Below are 21547 nucleotides of genomic sequence, written 5' to 3' on the forward strand. Positions count from 1 at the left end.
ACCAACTAAAATCAACATTTCAAGCTCAAGAACAGGGTCACCAAGGTAGTAAGAATACGCGAAGGATAAAGCACTAGAGCAAAAACTAATTGGACCAATGGAGGAGTCAGCCACCAAGGAGTGCTTTCCCCAAAACGGTTCGGAGAAAGGTGCTTTGAGCAAGGAGATCGAAAATCACAGCCAAATGAGCAAGAACAAGGGTTTGAACTGTGAAACGATTTTTTCTGGAGGTAGAGGAAGAGGATGGGGGCTGGAATGAGTGGAGGGGCCCCCTGTGGGCCCCACAAGCTTGATTGCTGCGGCCAGGGAGGGTGGCCACGGTGACAGGGCTTGTGGCCCACTAGTGTGGCCCCCAGGCCAGCTCTCAGTCCTAGTATTTTTCAAATATTCCAGAAAAAATTATACTAGATTTTCAGGACCATCGGAGAACTTTTATTTTTGGGGTATTTTTCTCTGGGATGCTAAAACAGAAAACAGGGAAAAACTAAAATAAACCTATCATTTTTCTTCTAAACAAAAGAAAGTGAAAGCTTAAAACAGAGGTATGTGACTCTTTGATTCATCCATTTCATGGTCATCGAAAGAAATTTGTCAATGGGGTTGATCAAATCCTCATGAAAAAACTTTCTCGAATCGCAAAAGAGAGCGGAGAATTTTCGAATAGCCACTAAGTTACCTCAGTGGGGATGTGAATCTCCCCAACAAGCAAATCATACTTCATCTTGACACGAGGAATAGGGCATTCAAAGCTCCCAATAAGAATCGATGAAGTTTTTTCGATAGCATTGATGCAATGTACTTGATATCTTTTCTTCGGAAAGTGCACGGTATGCTCATTACCGTTGACATGGAAAGTGCCATTGCCTTTGTTGCAATCTATAACAGCCCCCGCAGTGTCTAAAAAGGGTCTTCCGAGGATGACAGCCATGGCATCGTCCTCAGGGATATCCAAGATAACAAAGTGTGTTAAGATAGTGGTATTAGCAACCACAACAGGCACATCCTCGCAGATGCCGACAGGGAAAGCAATTGATTTGTCGGCCATTTGCAGAGAGATTTCAGTGGGTGTCAACTTATCCAGCTCAAGTCTACGATAAAGAGAGAGAGAGGCATAACACTAACTCCGGCTCCAAGGTCACATAAGGCAGTTCTTACGTAGTTTCCTTTAATGGAGCAAGGTATAGTGGGCACTCCGGGATCACCAAGTTTCTTAGGAGTTCCACCTTTGAAAGTGTAATTAGCAAGCATGGTGGAGATCTCAAGATCTGGTATCTTCCGTTTATTGGTCACGATATCTTTCATGTACTTGGCATATGGAGACATTTTGAGCATATCAACTAACCGCATCTACAGAAAGACGGGCCTTATCATTTCAATAAAGCACTCAAAATCGTCATCATCCTTTTTCTTGGATGGCTTAGGAGGAAAGAGCATAGGTCTCTGAACCCATGGCTCCCTTTCTTTACCATGCTTCCTAGCAGTGAAGTCATTCTTATCGTATCTCTTAGGTTGTGGGTTATCAGGATTAACCGTAGGTTCAATATCCACATCCTTATCATTGCTAGGTTGAGCATCATTATGAACATCGCTGTCCATATTGTCACCAGGTTCATGTTCATCACCAGATTGTGTTTCTGCATTAGACGCAGAAATATCATTTGGTTCTTCAGGTGTGACAGTATTTGGTGAACTAACATGCAGGTTTCTATCATCCTTCTTCTTCTCCTTAGGATGACTGGGTGTATCAGCATAAATTCCTTGAGAATCTTTATCAATTCTCTTAGGATGACCCTCAGGTTACAAACGTTCCTGAGTCATTTTGCCTCCTCTAGTAATGACTCTGACAGAGTTGTCATTTAATTCATTGAGCAGGTCATTCTGAGCTTTAAGTACTTGTTCTACCTGAGTAGTAATCATAGAGGCATGTTTACTCAGAAGCTTCAGATCATTGACATTTCTGTCTACACAAGCACTTAAATGACTAAGCATACAAGTACTTTGTTCCAAATGTCTGCTAACATAATCATTGAAACTCTCTTGTTTGGCAACAAAGTTGTCAAATTGAACAAAACATAGGCTAGCAGGTTTATCGAAAGGAATATCACTCTCATCAAACCTACGTAGAGAATTTACTTCTACTACCTGTATCGGATTATCGAGACCATGGATCTCTTTGATAGGTGGTAGATTTTTGACATCTTCAGATCTAATGCCTTTCTCTTGCATAGATTTCTTGGCTTCTTGCATATCTTCGGGACTGAGGAATAGAATACCTCTTTTCTTTGGAGTTGGCTTAGGAGGTGGTTCGGGAATAGTCCAAGCATTATCGTTGATCAAGATGTTATTCAGTAGAGTCTCAGCTTGTTCTATAGTTCGTTCCCTAAAAACACAACCGACACAACTATCTAGGTGGTCTCTAGAAGCATTGGTAAGTCCGTTATAGAAGATATCAAGTATCTCGTTCTTCTTAAGAGGGTGATCAGGCAAAGCATTCTCTAGCTAGATGAGCCTCCCCCAAGCTTGTGGGAGACTCTCTTCTTTGAGTTGAGCAAAGTTGTATATTTCCTGCAAGGCAGCTTGGTTCTTATGGGCAGGGAAATATTTCTCACAGAAGTAATAGACCATATCCTGGGGACTACTCACACATCCAGGAGCAAGAGAAGTGAACCAGGCTTTAGTGTCATCCTTTAGAGAGAAAGGAAACAACTTAAGGATATAGTAGCGGCGGATCTTCTCCTCACTAGTGAAAAGAGTGGCTATATCGTGTAGTTTGGTAAGATGGGCTACGACCGTCTCCGACTCATAACCGTGGAAAGGATCAGGTTCGACTAGAGAGATTGTCTCAGGATCGACAGAGAATTCGTAATCCTTATCGATGATAAAGATAGGTGAAGTGGCAAACTTCGGGTCGTATTTCATCCTAGCTTTTAGAGATTTTTCCTTCCACTTGAGAAGTAATTTCTCAGCATCATAGGAATCCTTACATGCAAGAAAATCATCAGCTTTCTCTCCCTCCATAACGTAACCCTCAGGTATATCAGGCAATTCATATTTAGGAGAGCTAGATCTAGCAGGAGCAAAAGCAGGTTCTATCTCAATAGTATCGGCAGTTTCAGAAGCATCACGAGCATTGGCAGTAACTCTAGGAATATGAGCATCAAGGAATACCCCTAGTGGCACATCAGGCAAAGTAGTATCTCTATCAGTATCAAGCATAGCATCATCAGGCAAAGCAGTATCAGGCATAGCATCTCTAGCAGTATTAGGCATAGCATCTCTAGCAGTATCAGGCATAGCATCTCTAGCAGTATCAGGCATAGCATCTCTAGCAGTATCAGGCATAGTAGCATCATAAGCATCATCAAGCACATGCGACATATCGAGATTTCTAGCAGGAGGTGATGTCGCAAACTTACTCATAACTGAAGGTGAATCAAGTGCAGAGCTAGATGGAAGTTCCTTACCTCCCCTCGTAGTTGAGGGCAAGACTTTGGTTTTTGGATCTTTCAGATTCTTCATAGTGATCAGAAGATATAAATCCCAAATGACTCAGAGAATATAGCAATCCTTCCCCGGCAACGGCGCCAGAAAAAAGCTGCTTGCTAGGAGTCCCCGGCAACGACACTAGAAGAATGTTGTTGACGTGTTCCTGACTTGATGCCTCCGCAGCAACAGAGCCAGAACTGCTCCCAGTTGCTCAACAATTAGCAATTGTCTTGCAATGGCCCACCAACGCGTGGGTTTGCGGCAGTTTTTGAGTGTAGAGTATTCAACCCAAATTTGTTGGTTCGCCCGTCAGGAAGTGAAAGGATACTCTCAAGTATTAATAGCTGAACGTGTCAGATTCAACCGCACCTGAAAGATTAGTATCTGCAAGAAAAGTATCAGTAGCAAAGTAGTATGATAACAACGGTGTCAGAAACGATCTGTTGACAAGGCAGACTATTCCTAACTGTCGTATCAATGGCGCTAGAAGTTGATCATGGACGGAAAATATTCTTTCCCGTCAACGGCGCGAGAAAAAGTATTGTAGCAGGTAGCAGCAGCGTAACGAGTAACAACAGTGGCAAGGAACAACATTAGTGACAACATTAGCAAGTAGAAACAGTAGCAAGTAACAACACAGCAAGTAACAACAGCAACAACAAAGCAAGTAACAGCAGTAGCAACAGTAGTACCAGCAGCAGAGCCAAACAAGTAACAGCAGCAGTGGGACAAACTCGTAGGCAATGGGTCGGTGATTTGTTTGGATGATATTCATCATGCAACAGTCATAACATGGAGAGATATGTGGCTAGCTCCCGTTTGTCAATGTGATGTAGGCATGCATTCCATGTGTCGTCATACGTGCTTAGGGAAAAGAACTTGCATGGCATCTGTTGTCCATCCCTCCCATGGCAGCGGGGTCCAAAAGGAAACTACGGGATATTAAGGTTCTCCTTTTAATAAAGAAGCAGACCAACGCGTTAGCACTTGGTGAACACATGAACTCCTCAAACTATGGTCATCACCGGGAGTGGTTCCGGTTATTGTCACTCCGGGGTTGCCGGGTCATAACACATAGTAGGTAACTACAACTTGCAAGATCGGATCTAAAACACACATATATTGGTGACAACATAATAATTTCAGATCTGAAATCATGGCACTCGGGCCCTAGTGACAAGAATTAAGTATGGCAAAGTAGTAGCAACGTCAATCTCAGAACATAGTGGATACTAGGGATAAATCCCCGTCAAAACTAACTCGATTACATGATAGATCTCATCCTACTGATCACCGCCCAGCGAGCCTACGAATAGATTACTCACGAACGATGAAGAGCTTCATGAAATTGGAGAGGGAAGAAGGTTGATGATGACGATGGCGACGATTTCCCCTCTCCGGAGCCCAAAATGGACTCCAGATCTGCCCTCCAGATGAAGAACAGGATGTGGCAGCGCCTCCGCATCGCAAACGCGATGAAATCTTCTGTCTTGATTTTTCCCGGATGAAAGTGAATTTATAGAGCTCGAGTTGGGGGCGACAGACCCACGTGGGACCCACAAGCTTGGTTGCCGCGGCCAGGGGGGCAACAGGGCTTGTGGCCCACTGGCCCATCCCCTCCGGTGGATCTTTGCGCAGGTATTTTTCATATTTTCCAGAAATATTCTCCGTAAATTTTCAGGACATTCCGAGAACTTTCATTTCTGCACAAAAACAACAACATGGCAATTCTGCTGAAAACAGCGTCAGTCCGGGTTAGTTCCATTCAAATCATGCAAATTAGAGTCCGAAACAAGGGCAAAAGAGTTTGGAAAAGTAGATACGATGGAACATATCAGCCATCAAGGGTAAAAAGATGGGGTTTTCATCATTGGTTTGAGTTTATCCCTCTACATCATGTCATCTTGCTTAAAGTGTTACTCTATTCGTCATGAACTCAATACACTAGATGCATCCTGGATAGCGGTCGATGTGTGGAGTAATGGTAGTAGATGCAGAAAGTATCGGCCTACTTGTCTCGGACGTGATGCCTATATGTATGATCATTGCCTTAGTTATCGTCATGACTTTGCGCGGTTCTATCAATTTCTCGATATTAATTTGTTCACCCACCGTATTATTTGCTATTTTGAGAGAAGCCTCTAGTGAACACTATGGCCCCCGGGTCTACTTCACACCATATTTTCAGCCTTACAATTTTACTTCGTTGCACTTTCCGCCTTCAGATCTCACTTTGCAATCAATCTTGAAGGGATTGACAACCACTTTATAGCGTTGGGTGCAAGCTCTTTTGTGTTTGCGCAGGTACTCTGGACCTGGCGCGATTCTCCTACTGGATTGATACCTTGGTTCTCAAACTAAGGGAAATACTTAGTGCTCCTCTGCTGCATCGCCCTTTCCTCTTCAAGGGAAAAACCAACGCAAGCTCAAGAGGCAGCACAAGGATTTCTGCCGCCGTAGGAGAAGAATTTCTGACGCCGTTGCTGGGGAGGATCAAGTCAAGAACTCATCCAAGTAAGTGTCGCAAACTCATCTCTTGCATTTACTTTTTGGCCTCTCGTTTCCTCTCCCCCACTTCTGAAAAACAAAATTTTACAAAAATATTTGCCTTTTTCGTTTGCCTTTTCCGTTTGCCCTTTTGTCTCGCTTGCTTTCTGTTCGCTTGTGTGCTTGCTTGCTTGCTGAAGTCACCATGACTGAAAACACCAAACTTTGTGACTTCTCGAATACTAATAATAATGATTTTATTATTACTCCGATTGCTCCCGCCACTAGTGCGGAATCATATGAAATCAATGCTGCTTTGCTGAATCTTGTTATGAAAGAGAAATTCTCCGGCCTTCCTAGTAAAGATGCCGCATCCCATCTTAATACCTTCATTGAGCTTTGCGATATGCAAAAGAATAAAGATGTGATTAAATTGAAGTTTTTTTCCTTTCTCGTTGCGAGATCGAGGAAAAACTTGGTTTTCGTATTTGCCCAAAAATAGTATTGATTCTTGGAATAAGTGCAAAGATGCTTACATATCCAAGTATTTTCCGCCGGCTAAGATTATCTCTCTCCGTAATGATATTACGAATTTTAAGCAACTTGATCATGAACATGTTGCACAATCTTGGGAGAGAATGAAATTGATGATTAGAAATTGCCTCTCTCATGGCTTGAGTTATACAATCTTGGGAGAGAATGAAATTGATGATTACGAATTATACAAATCTTCTACGCTCGCTTGAATTTTGCTTCTAGAAATATCTTGGACTCCGCCTTAGGTGGAACATTCATGGAAATCACGTTAGGAGAAGCCATAAAACTCCTAGACAATATCACGACGAACTACTCTCAGTGGCACACTGAAAGGTCACCTACTAGTAAGAAGGTACACGCTATAGAAGAAATTAACTCGTTGAGTGCTAAGATGGATGAGTTAATGAATTTGTTGCTAGTAGAAGTGCACCTTTAGACCCTAATGACATGCCCTTGTCTTCCTTGATTGAGAGTAGCAACGCTAGCTTGGACGTTAATTTTGTTTGTAGGAATAATTTTGGCAACAACAATGCTTTTAGAGGAAACTATGTTCCTAGGCCTTTTCCTAGTAACCCCTCTAATAACTTTGGCAACTCCTACAACAATACTCATGGAAATTACAATAGATTATCCTCTGATCTAGAGAGTAATATCAAAGAGTTTATCAACTCGCAAAATATTTTCAATGCGTCCATAGAGGAAAAACTACTCAAAATTGACGATTTGGCTAAGAGCGTTGATAGAATGTCTAGTGATATTGATGCTTTGAAAGTTAGATGTGCTCCTCCCAAGATCAATATGGATGAAACTTTGAAGGCTATGCGTGTTTCCATGAGTGAGAGCAAAGAAAGAACCGCCCAAATTCGTGCTAGACATGAATGGCTTAAAAGGGCGTGTTCTCGTGATAAGAATCACGAATATCTTAAAGTGCTTGGTGTGACTCCCATTGAATCTTTGTTTTCTTGTGTCAAACCTAATGATGATGGGGCTGGATATGAATCCAATTTGGTTGAAAAACACCCCAATGATTCGAAGTCCATCTATCTTGATGCTAAAAGCATTGGAAGTGAAGTAGAAGATATTAAAACCTTGAGTAGTAATGAAACTACCACTTTGGGTTTCAAGCAATTCAATTATGATAGTTGCTCCTTGATTGAATACATTTCCTTGATGCAATCCATGCTAAACTCTCCACACGCTTATAGCCAAAACAAGGCCTTTACCGATCATATCGTCGATGCTATGATAAAATCTCTTGAAGAGAAACTTGAATTAGAAGTTTCTATCCCTAGAAAGCTTCATGATGAGTGGGAACCTACTATCAAAATCAAAATCAAAAACTATGAATGCAAGGCTTTGTGTAATTTGGGTGCTAGTGTGTCCGCGATTCCAAAGTCTTTATGTGATGTACTGGGTTTTAATGAGATTGAGGAGTGTTCTCTTAATTTGCATCTTGCGGATTCTACTGTCAAGAAACCCATGGGAAGGATCAATGATGTTCTTATTATTGCAAATAGAAACTATGTACCCGTGGATTTCATTGTGCTTGACATTGATTGCAATCCTACATGCCCTATCATTCTTGGTAGACCTTTCCTAAGGACTATCGGTGCTATCATCGATATGAAGGAAGGGAATATTAGATTTCAATTTCCTTTAAAGAAGGACATGGAACATTTTCCTAGAAAGAAAATAAGATTGCATTAGAATCTATGATGAGGGCTACTTATGGTTTGAGCACCAAAGACGACGATACGTGATTCTATCGCCTTATGCCTAGCTAAGGGCGTTAAACAATAGCGCTTGTTGGGAGGCAACCCAATGAATTTATCTTTTTCTTTCTGTTTTTTTGCGTCCACACCATAATAATTCTGTTATGATTGTGTCTTTTGTGTTTCTTTTTGTGTTTGAACCAAGCAAAACCTTTATGACTAGTCTTGGTGATGGTTGTTTGATCCTGCTGGAAAAAGACAGAAACTTTTCGCTCACGAGATTATTTTTCATTTTTATTCAGAAATAGCTTTTGAGTTGATTATTTTTGCTTCTGGTTGATATGCCTTTTTTCCAGGAAGTCGTAATTGTTCAGAATTTTTGAGGTACCAGAACTATACGAAGTATACAGATTGCTACACACCGGTCTATTTTTGACATATTCTGTTTTTGTTGAGTTGGTTGCTTGTTTTGATGAAACTATGGATAGTATCGGGGGGTACTAGCCATGGAAAAGTGAGAATACAGTAATCTAACACCAATATGAATAAAAATCAAGTTTTCTACAGTACTAAAGAGGTGGTAGTTTGTTTTCTTGTGCTAATGATATCACGAGTTTCTGTTTAAGTTTTGTGTTGTGAAGTTTTCAAGTTTTGGGTGATGTTCTCATGGACAAAGGGATAAAGAGTGGAAATAGCTCAAGCTTGGGGATGCCCAAGGCATCCCAAGCCAAATTCAAGGACACCAAAAAGCCTAAGCTTGGAGATGCCAAGGGAAGGCATCCCCTCTTTCGTCTTCAATCCATCAGTAACATTACTTGGAGCTATATTTTTATTCACCACATGATATGTGCTTTGCTTGGAGCGTCTTGTATCGTAGGAGTCTTTTCTTTTTGTTGTGTCACATCATCCTTGCTGCACACCTTTTGAGAGAGACATGCACTCATCGTGAATTTACTAGAATGCTCATCATGCTTCACTTATATTTTTTGAGCTAGATAATTTTTGCTCTATGTGCTTCACTTAGATCTTTTAGAGCACGACGGTGCGTGACTTGGTAGTTGGTTTGTACTATGAAAGTTGTCCCAAAGGTGATAGGTACCCAAAGAGGATACAAAAAACTTCCATCTTCGCGTGCATTGAGTAGAAAGATAAGTTTGATTCCTCTCAATTAGTTTTGAGACGTGGATTTGGTAATATTAAGAGTTATGTTAGTAGGGTGTTGTGAATCTATAAATACTTGTGTTGAAGTTAGTGATTCCCGTAACATGCACGTATGGTGAACCGTTATGTTAGGAAGTCGGAGCATAATTGATCTATTGATTGTCATCCTTTGTGTTGCGGTCGGGATCGCGCGATGGTTAACACCTACCAACCCTTCCCCTAGGAGTATGCGTTTAGCACTTTCCTTCGATTACTAATAAAAACTTTCGCAACAAGTATGTGAGTTCTTTATGACTAATGTGAGTCCATGGTATAGATGCACTTTCACCTTCCGCCATTGCTAGCCTCTCTAGTACCGCGCAATTTTTGCCGGTGCACAAACCCACCATATGCCTTCCTCAAAACAGCCACCATACCTACCTACTATGGCATTTTCATAGCCATTCCGAGATATATTGCCATGCAACTCCCACCGTTCCGCCTCATGACTTGTTCCGTCACTCTCATATTGCCATTGCATGATCGTAATATAGCTAGCGAGATGTTTCAACGTCATATGCCAAGCTAGATCGTTGCACATCCCGGTACACTGCCGGAGGCATTTCCTATAGAGTCATCATCATTCTAAGCTTTGAGATGTGAGTAAATAAAAGTGTGATGATCTTCATTATTAGAGCATTGTCCCATGTGAGGAAATAAAAAAATAAAAAAGAGGCCAAAGAGCCCAAATAAAAAAACGAGAAAAAGAGAGAAGGGGCAATGCTACTATCTTTTTCCACACTTGTGCTTCATAATAGCACCATGTTCGTCATGATTGAGAGCCTCTTGTTTTGTCACCACCATATGATAGTGGGTATTTTCATTATATAACTTGGCTTGTATATTCCAAGGATGGGCTTCCTCAAATTGCCCTAGGTCTTGGTGAGCAAGCAAGTTGGATGCACACCCACTAGTTCTCCTTTTGAGCTTTCACATACTTATAGCTCTAGTGCAACCTTTGTATGGAAATCCCTACTCATTCACATTGATATCTATTAATGGGCATCTCCATAGCCCTTTAGTACGCCGAGTCAATGTGACCATCTCCTCCTTTTTGTCTCACAACCACCACCACACTCCATTCCACCTATAGTGCTATATCCATGGCTCACGCTCATGTATTGCGTGATAGTTGAAAAAGGTTTGAGAAAGTAAGAGTGTGAAAACAATTACTTGGCCAATACCAGGGTTGTGCATGATTTAAATTAGTTGTGTGGGGATGATGGAGCATAGCCAAACTATATAATTTTGTAGGGATAACTTTCTTTGGCCATGTTATTTCGAAAGTTCATGATTACCTTGCTAGTTTGCTTGAAGTATTATTGTTTTCATGTCAATAGAAAACTATTGTTTTGAATCTTACGGATCTAAACATTCATGTCACGTGAAAGAAGTTACAAAGGACGACTATGCTAGGTAGCATTCCACGTCAAAAATTCAGTCTTTATCACTTCCCTACTCGAGGACGAGCAGGAGTTAAGCTTGGGGATGCTTGATACGTCTCCAACGTATCTATAACTTTTGATGGTTCCATGCTATTATCTTGTCAATCTTTGGATGTTTTGTATGCCTTTTATATCTTTTTTGGGACTAACTTATTAACTTAGTGCCAAGTGCCAGTTCCTGTTTTTTCCGTGTTTTTGACCCTTTTGAGAGGAGGATTTTAAACGGTGTCCAAACGGAATAAAACTTCCGAAAAGATAATTTCTGGAATAGAAGATACACGCGAGACATGAGAACCAAGGCAGGGCCACCAGGGGACCCCACAAGCCTCCTAGGCGCAGCCAGGGGGCCCCGTGCCTAGCAGGCTTGTGGGCCCCCTATGGCTCATCTATCCTACCTCTTCCGCCTATAAATTCAGAAAAATTCAAAAATTGACGAGGAGATCCAAGAAAATACTTTTCCGCCGCCGCAAGCTTCTGTCTCCGCAAGATCCCATCTGGGGCACGTTGTGGTGCCCTGCCGGAGGGGGATTCGGATACGGAGGGCTTCTTCATCAACACCATGACCTCTCCGATAATGCGTGAGTAGTTCACCATAGAACTTCGGGTCCATAGCTAGTAGCTAGATGGCTTCTTCTCTCTCTTGGATCTTCAATACAAAATTCTCCATGATCTTCATGGAGATCTATCCGATGTAATCTTGTTTTGCGGTGTGTTTGTCGAGATCCGATGAATTGTGGATTTATGATTAGATTATCTATGAATCTTATTTGAGTTTCTTCTGATCTCTTATATGCATGATTTCATATCCTTGTCATTCTCTTCGAGTTCTGGGTTTTTGTTTGGCCAACTTGATCTATGATTCTTGCAATGGGAGAAGTGCTTGGTTTTGGGTTCATATCGTGCAGTGACCTCACCCAGTGACAGAAGGGGTAGCGAGGCACGCATCGTGTTGTTGCCATCGAGGGTAAAAAGATGGGGTTTTCATCATTGGTTTGAGTTTATCCCTCTACATCTTGTCATCTTGCTTAAAGCGTTACTCTGTTCGTCATGAACTCAATACACTAGATGCATGGTGGATAGCGGTCAATGTGTGGAGTAATAGTAGTAGATGCAGAAACTATCGGTCTACTTGTCTCGGACGTTATGCCTATATGTATGATCATTCCTTTGATATCGTCATGACTTTGCGCGGTTCTATCAATTGCTCGACAATAATTTGTTCACCCACCGTATTATTTGCTATTTTGAGAGAAGCCTCTAGTGAACACTATTACCCCCGGGTCTACTTCACACCATAATTTCAGCCTTACAATTTTACTTCGTTGCACTTTCCGCCTTCAGATTCACTTTGCAATCAATCTTGAAGGGATTGACAACCCCTTTATAGTGTTGGGTGCAAGATCTTTTGTGTTTGCGCAGGTACTCTGGACTTGGCGTGATTCTCCTACTCGATTGGTACCTTGGTTCTCAAACTGAGGGAAATACTTATTGCTCGTGTGCTGCATCGCCCTTTCCTCTTCAAGGGAAAAACCAACGCAAGCTCAAGAGGCAGCAGAAGGATTTATGCCGCCGTAGCACACCCCCTCATGCATCTCGATAGATTGAGGGTGTTGCAGCACCTCCGCGAGGTAGGGATTGATGACCTTCTCAAAGAACTTGTCCTTTGGAACTTTTGGGGACGCCATAGCGATCTGGATCTGTCTGCACAACAGCTCGAAACGAAAACAGAGGATATTTGCATGATACGAGGGTCAGAACTTTCGAGAGATTATGTAATGAATTTTTACCGACCATAAGGAGTATTCCACAAGAAAACGGAGTCCGGGAGACACACGAGGTGCTCACGAGCCCCCCAGGCGCGTCTGGCAGGCTTGTCAGCTCCTCCTGCGCTCTCCGGACTACTTTGAATTTTTCTATTTTTCTAAATATTCCAAAACGGAGAAAGAATGCTATTGGAAAAGTTTTGGAGTCGGTTTACTTACCGTATCACATACCTCTTCTTTTTTGGAGTCTGAAAGAAGCTGGTAAATATCCCTTATGTACTCCTCCGGAGTTATGGTATTATTAATTTTTGTTTCAACATTTATGGGAGTACCTGAGATATAATGCTGGATTCGTTGCCCATTCACAACTCTCGGAAAAGTGCCTTCCACGTTGTTGATTTTGATGGCACTGGAACGATACACTTCTTCGACAATGTAAGGACCTTCCCATTTCGAGAGAAGCTTGCCTGCAAAAAATCTTAAACGAGAATTGTATAGCAAGACATAATCACCTACATTGAACTCACGTTTTTGTATCCTTTTATCATGCCACCTCTTAACTTTTTCTTTAAACAACTTGGCATTTTCATATGCCCGAGTTCTCCATTCATCAAGTGAGCTAATATCAAATAACCTCTTCTCTCCAGCAAGTTTGAAATCAAAGTTGAGCTCTTTGATTGCCCAATAAGCCTTATGCTCTAGCTCAAGAGGTAAATGGCATGCTTTACCGTAAACCACTTTATACGGAGACATGCCCATGGGATTCTTATAAGCAGTTCTATAAGCCCATAGTGCATCATCAAGTTTCTTAGACCAACTCTTTCTAGACCTATTAACAATCTTTTGCAAAATTAATTTAATTTCTCTATTACTTAACTCTACTTGACCACTATACTGAGGATGATAAGGAGATGCAATTCTATGGTTGCCATCATACTTAGCAAGCATTTTACGGAAAGCACCATGAATAAAATGTGAACCACCATCAATCATTAAATATCTAGGGACTCCAAATCTAGGAAAAATAACTTCTTTAAGCATCTTAATAGAGGTGTTATGATCACCACTACTAGTTGGGATAGCTTCTACCCACTTAGTAACGTAATCAACATCAACTAGAATATGAGTATACCCGTTGGGCTTTGGAAAAGGTCCCATATAATCAAAACCCCAAACAGCAAATGGTTCAATAAAAAGTGAATAATTCATAGTCATTTCCTGACGTTTACTGATATTACCTATTCGTTGACATTCATCACAAGACAAGACAAACTTACGAGCATCCTTGAAGAGAGCAGGCCAATAAAAACCGGATTGCAATACCTTGTGTGCAGTTCTATCTCCCGCATGGTGTCCTCTGTAAGTCTTAGAGTGACACTTCGTAGGATCTGTGCCTGTTCATGCTCAGGTACACAACGTCTAATAACACCATCTACTCCTTCTTTATAAAGATGAGGATCATCCCAAAAGTAATGTCTCAAATCATAAAATAACTTTTTCTTTTGTTGGTATGTGAAACTAGGTGGTATATATTTAGCAACAATATAATTAGCATAATCAACATACCATGGTGTAATACGTGAAGCATTGATGACATTCAATTGTTCATCAGGAAAGCTATCATCAATAGGTTGTGGGTCATTAAGAACATTCTCTAACCTAGACAAGTTATCTGCTACGGGGTTCTCAGCACCCTTCCTATCAACAATATGCAAATAAAATTCTTGTAGCAAGAGAACCCATCTAATAAGTCTAGGTTTAGCATCTTTCTTTTCCATGCGATATTTAATAGCAGCATGCTCAGTGTGAATAGTAACTTTGGAATCAACAATATAAGATCTGAACTTATCACACCCAAACACAACTGCTAAAAATTCTTTTTCAGTAGTAGCATAGTTTCTTTGGGCACTGTCTAGAGTTTTACTAGCATAATGAATAACATTTAATTTCTTATCAACTCTTTGTCCTAGAACAACACCAACAACATAATCACTAGCATCACACATAATTTCAAAAGGTAGGTTCCAATCAGGTGGTTGAACAATAGGTGCAGTTATCAAGGCCTTCTTAAGTATTTCAAATGCTTCTTCACAATCATCATCAAAAACAAATGGAATATCTTTTCGCAAGAGATTGGTGAGAGGCCTAGAAATCTTAGAGAAGTCTTTAATGAACCTTCTATAGAAACCAGCATGACCAAGGAAACTTCTTATACCTTTAATGTCTGTAGGGCATGGCATTTTCTCGATCGCATCAACTTTAGCCTTATCAACTTCAATACCTCTTTCAGAAATTTTATGTCCTAAGACGATGCCTTCATTAACCATAAAGTGGCACTACTCCAATTCAAGACAAGGTTAGTATCTTTACATCTCTACAAAACTCGATCAAGGTTGCTCAAGCAATCATCAAAAGTGGATCCGTAAATGGAGAAATCATCCATGAAAACCTCAACAATCTTTTCACAAAAGTCAGAGAATATAGCCATCATACATCTTTGAAAGGTAGCAGGTGCATTACATAAACCAAAAGGCATACGTCTATAGGCAAAGGTACCGAAAGGGCAAGTAAAAGTGGTTTTCTCCTGATCAGATTGTGCAACAGGTATTCGGGAAAAACCAGAAGAACTATCTAGAAAGAAAAAGTGTGCATGTTTAGACAATCTTTCTAGCATTTGATCAATAAAAGGTAAAGGGTAATGATCTTTCTTAGTAGCTTTATTTAATTTCCTAAAATCAATTACCGTCCTATAGCTAGTAACAATTCTTTGTGGGATCAATTCATCTTTATCATTAGGGACAATGGTAATACCTCCCTTCTTAGGGACACAATGCACCGGACTTACCCAATCACTATGAGCAACAAGATAGATAATACCCGCTTCCAGGAGCTTTAGTATTTCTTTTCTTACCACCGCTTTCATCTTAGGATTTAATATTCGTTGATGATCGACAACTGGTTTGGAATCAGGATCAGTTTTAATTTTATGCTGGCATAGAGTGGGACTAATGCCCTTAAGATCATTAAGATTATATCCAATAGCAGCACGGTGCTTCCTCAGAGTTTCCAATAATTTATTTTCTTCATGCTCTAAAAGGTTAGCACTAATAATAACATGATATATCTCTTTTTCATCAAGATAAGCATACTTAAGAGTATCAGGTAATTGTTTAATATCAAACACAGGATCACCCTTTGGTGGAGGTCGATCTCCAGGTAATTCAACAGACAAATTATTCTTAAGGATAGGACATTGTTCAAAGATAACTCTATCTATCTCATTCCTTTCATCCATATGCATATCATTTTCATGTTCAAACAGGTATTGCTCCAAAGGGTCACTAGGAGGCACAACAACAGAAGCAAGAGCAATAAGTTCATCCTTACTAGACAATTATTTTTCACGAGGTTGTCTACCAAACTTAGAAAAATTAAATTCATGTGACACACCTTCAAAGCCAACAGTAACACTTTGTTTCTCACAATCAATCTGAGCATTAACAGTATTGAGGAAAGGTCTACCAAATATGATGGGACAAAAGCTATCTTGTGTGGTAGCAAGAACGAGGAAATCAGTAGGATACTTAGTTTTACCACAAGAGACTTCAACATCTCTAACAATTCCCACACGACAAATATTATCTCTATTAGCAAGTTTAATAGTAACATCAATAAATTCCATCTCGACAGGTGCAATCTCATATTTAATTTCATTATATAAAGATTGAGGTATTCCACTAACACTAGCACCCATGTCACATAAACAATGATAACAATGATCTCCTATTTTAACAGAAACAACATGCATGCCAACAACAGGTTTATGTTTGTCTCTAGCATGAGGTTTAGCAATTCTAGCAGCAGCTTCACATGATTGAATAACATGCCCATCAACATTATCGGCCAAGAGATCTTTAATCATGTAACATCCCAAAATTATAAATTTTGGAATGTTAATATAATTATTAGATTGAGAGTTTGTTTGTTTGAGTGATTGAAACTTGAGTGGAATTTGAAACTTTTTTAAAACTTTTGAATGAGAGGGAATAAAATGACTTTCCCATTTTCTTTTGAATTCAAATTCATCCATTTAAAATCAGTGAGAGAAGATAACATGACTTTCTTCAACTATAAAGAATTTGAATGAATGTGGCATTAGATTTTTTTCCTTTGGTTTTTGATTTGAGTTTTATTTTTGGCACAAGATTTCAACCACAATTTTTTTTCCTGACAATATACTTGCCAAGCAAGAAAGAGAGGAGGTAACATGACACCCCCCCCAAAAAAGAAAAGTCAGAAGAAAAATAGTGCCAAAAATTTAAAGACAAAATTTGGATTTTACTAAATTTTTTTTAAAATTTTTTAATAAAGTTTTTATTTTGTGAAAAATAAAATGTTCATGTTGTACAAAATTTTATTCTGAAAATTTTGATATATAATATGCCTATATAAAATATTCTCTTAATTTCGTTTAAATTTGTTTTCGCTGTTTATTTTGAAAAAAATAAAAAAAATACACTATTCACCAGGAAACACTGTTCATTCGAGCTTGCCTATGGGCTGGCCGAAATTTACTTGGCCCATGGGCATTTGGTCTCCTTTTCTCCTCTTTACGTATATGTTTAGTCCCACATTGCCTAGCTATTGACCTTTAGACCTTCTTTCCACCTATAAATATAGACCCATAGGAGCATCCAAAAATCATCTATTTCGGGTTAAATCAATCTTTTGGTTTGACTAGGTTTATTAAATAAAAATATTCTCTTCTCTTCGGCGGGATTTCTCGAAGTCGTCTCCTCATTGGAATTAATTCTTACTCTGCATTCTGAAGGTATTTCTCTTTGTATTTTTTTATACTCCCGTAGTTTATTATTTCTAGACTAGTATTCCTACACTAGTATACGGTAGAGTAATTAGATATATTAATTAGTCTTCGTATTTCCACATTAGTACTAGAATTCTTTTAGACGTAGCACTTTTATTCCGTAAAACAGTTTGGTCCTGATTTTTCAAATAGCCATAACTTTTTACTCGTTTATCCGAATTAGATGAAACCAACGCCTAGAGTTTCGTCTTGATCCCACCTATCCTGTCAACCTATCATATCAACTTTTTGAAATGTTCAAATTTAGAAATTTGTTCATATTCATATATAAACTTCTTTTGATCATATCTTTTTATCCGTAGCTCCCTTTTAGATGAATTCAATTGCGTTGGATTCGTATCAAAGTAATCTTTCCATTTGTATCATTCGTTTTAACTTTTCAACTTATAATTTTGATCAAATCAGATTTATCTATTAGTGCCCAAAAGTGTTCACATCGTTCTAAGACGATTCAATGTTATATTGAAGTATTTGTATCTTTTGATCCGCTAGTTCAAATCTAGTAATTCTTTTTTCTACACGCTCATATTGATCTCCTATATCCAGTAGCATCATTAGTTTCGACCTTTGAACCTTACAAATTTGAGCGAGTCAAATTTGTATTCGAACATTCATTTGATCTTATCTTGCAAATCGTACCACCTTTTCAATTGATTCCTTTTACCCCTAAACAATCATGTCATATATTTTTGTACCTAACCATCGTACTTCAGTTCAACTTCTCTTGACCTTTTGAATGCAAATTCAATTCATACTTCAATTTGCTATAACTTGCGTTGTAGTGCTCCATTTCAAGAAATTCTTTCTACAAATAAATTGGTATGTCTTATACTATTTGTCAAATAACATTCATGTTGTTTTCCCAATATTTTTGATCATCTCCCATAGTGTATGCAAGTCGAGCTTATATAGCAATAGTTCATCGTCCATTACCTCTTTTGATCTCATTCATGCACCTTCACTTTACAACAAACTTAGGACCTTTTTATTAAACCTTAGTACGTTGTTATTTTGCACCAAGACATGCTTTGTTCTTATGTTCTCTTGGTTCTTCCTTTTTGGCATGAATGTTTATTGAATGCTATTCATTTACGATAGATTGCTCGGAGTGTGGCGAGTAGAATTATCAGGATTTTGAGAGCGACTATCTTCATCAAGTAATACTAGGCAAGTCATTTGATCATGTATCACCTATGTTTTATGCATCGTAGTTATACCATCCTATGCCCAATTGCATGCTGAGTAGGTACTTGGAAATTATGGTTACATATTGTAGTATCATGTGGTAGGCACCCAACAACCCCGTTACTTGGCCCGGGACGACAAATTTCATATTGCTATGCTTGAGTAGACGGGATTCTGGTTGAGAGTTTATCACGAGTGATGCGAGAATAATTTAATAACCAAGACCGGTTAAGTCAAGACTTTTCAAGACCTCGTGATGCAATGCAACTCTGGGTCAAGGACGGTTGATTGGCTCCCTGGAGAAACCAGTGGATGACCCGGGATGCTGGAGACGTGCCATGACATCTTGCGGAAAGCTTCACCCAGGCTCAAAGAGATGAACGGATATTTTCAAGACCCAAGGCTTACCTGCACAGCCACAAGTCATTATGGGCTCTAGCTTGGTTGGACAACGCAGCAACTCTGGACAGGCGGTGCCAGCAGATGTAGAAGAACGGTAGGATTTGGATGGGCACCGACAGGGATTCAGAGGGACCCGTTGAAAGACCATGTTTTGATCATCCGGTCTTCAAACACCCTGAAGTGCGAGGACATACACGGAGGCGATCAAATCTTGTGGGGAACGTGTGCAAAACTCTGCAGAGTACTCAAAGCTAATCGATTAGCCGTGTCCACGGTCATGGAAAACATGAGCCAAAGGAACTGAAGTTATCTGGAATTCTCAATACCATTTATATATTTGATGTGGGTAATATTGATAACCTTGGTATGAGAACTGGTTGGCAGTACCATCTCATTAACAACCAACAACATAGTAATATTTTGCTTTTAGCCCCTCTTGTTGTAGGAGAAAATTTGCTTTACGCTAAAACTTACAACACCACCTGCCATATATGCATATAGTATAGATGATATTTTACCCCCTCTCATATGTGACGTGCCAGCATATTCATTATGCTGACCTACACGGCTGCAACGTCTTATGTTGCAGATATTTTTCTTCGACGAGTAAGAGTACGATTCAGGGTTACGGTCTACACTCAACTTGCCGTTGGTGTTTATTGGGACTCCACTCCCTTGACTGCTTCCACTGAGATATTTAAGGTATATATCAGTTTTTCGCTATTTACATGTGATTGCACTTTGATATATACATTGATGTACTGTGTGTGCCAGCATACTAATCCAGGGATGGCACAGATACACATAGGCTTGACTCGTTTTGAGTCGGGTCGCTACAAATAATAGCAATACTAGGTTCAACTTTAATTTCTTAGGGGGTGTAGGTGTTCTAATGTAGCCCTTACGTATCACAGTTGAAGCTTTAGCATGATCCTTTATTCTAACAGGAAAAGGTGGTTTCACAATGTAAGCACTAGGAACAATAGAATCATTATAAGCAATAGAATCTTCAACTGGATTGGGTTTTACTACATTGACTTCTATGGGAGGATGATATTTAAACCACTTCTCCTTAGGGAGATTAATATGAGCAGCAAATGATTCACATAAAGAAGCTACTATCTCAGAGTCAAGTCCATGTTTAGCGCTAAAATCACGAAATTTATTTGTTTAAACGAAGATTTAACGCAATCGAACTTAAGATTCATACCTGACTCCTTACCTTCATCAAACTCCCAATCTTCAGAGTTGTGTTTAATTCTTTCCATTAAATCCCATTTGAAGTCAATATCTCTCTTCATAAAAGAACCGGTACATGAAGTGTCAAGCATGGTGCGATTATCATGAGAAAGCCGAGCATAGAAGTTCTGAATAATAATTTCTCTCGAGAGCTCATGGTTGGGGCATGAATATAACATTGACTTAAGCCTCCCCCAAGCTTGAGCGATAATTTCTCTATCACGAGGCCAAAAATTATATATATAATTCTGATCACGATGTACCAAATGCATAGGATAAAACTTTTGATGAAATTCCAATTTCAATCGGTTGTAGTTCCATGATCCAGTATCATCACATAGCCTATACCATGTCAATGCTTTATCCCTCAAAGATAAGGGAAAGACCTTCTTCTTTACCTCATCCTCGGGCAAACCTGCAAGCTTGAATAAACCACAAACTTCATCTACATAGATTAGATGCAAGTCGGGATGTGATGTTCCATCTCCTGTAAAAGGATTAGCCAACAATTTCTCTAGCATAACCAAAGGAATTTCATAATAAATATTTTCAGTAGGTGCAGTAGGTTCCGGAGCAACTCTTTGTGCTTCCGGTGGAGGTGAAGATATCCTGAACAAGCCACTCAAAGGATTAGTTTCCATAGTGACAAGTGACAATAAATTTCAGCACACCATATAAATGTTTCCTTACCAAATTCCACTCACCAAAGGCGCTTCACTCCCTAGCAACGGCGCCAGAAAAGAGTCTCGATGACCCAAAAGTGTAGGGGATATATCGTAGTCCTTTTGATAAGTAAGAGTGTCAAACCCAATGAGGAGCAGAAGGAAATGACAAGTAGTTTTCAGCAAGGTATTCTCTGCAGGCACTGAAATTATCGATAACAGATAGTTGTGTGATAAGATAATTCGTAACGGGTAGCAAGTAACAATAGTAACAAAGGTGCAGAAAGATGGCCCAATCCATTTTGTAGCAAGGGACAAGCCTGGACGAACTCTTATATAAGGTAAAGCGCACCCGAGGACACATGGGAATTTCTGTCAAGCTAGTTTTCATCATGTTCATATGATTCACGTTCGCTACTTTGATAGTTTGATATGTGGGTGGACCGGTGCTTGGGTGCTGTCCTTACTTTTAAAAGCATCCCACTTATGATTAACCCCTCTCGCAAGCATCCGAAACTATGAAAGAAGAATTAAGACAAGGTCT

This window comes from Hordeum vulgare, chromosome 6H (genome assembly GCF_904849725.1).
Source record: "Hordeum vulgare subsp. vulgare chromosome 6H, MorexV3_pseudomolecules_assembly, whole genome shotgun sequence".
Taxonomy (NCBI): domain Eukaryota; kingdom Viridiplantae; phylum Streptophyta; class Magnoliopsida; order Poales; family Poaceae; genus Hordeum; species Hordeum vulgare.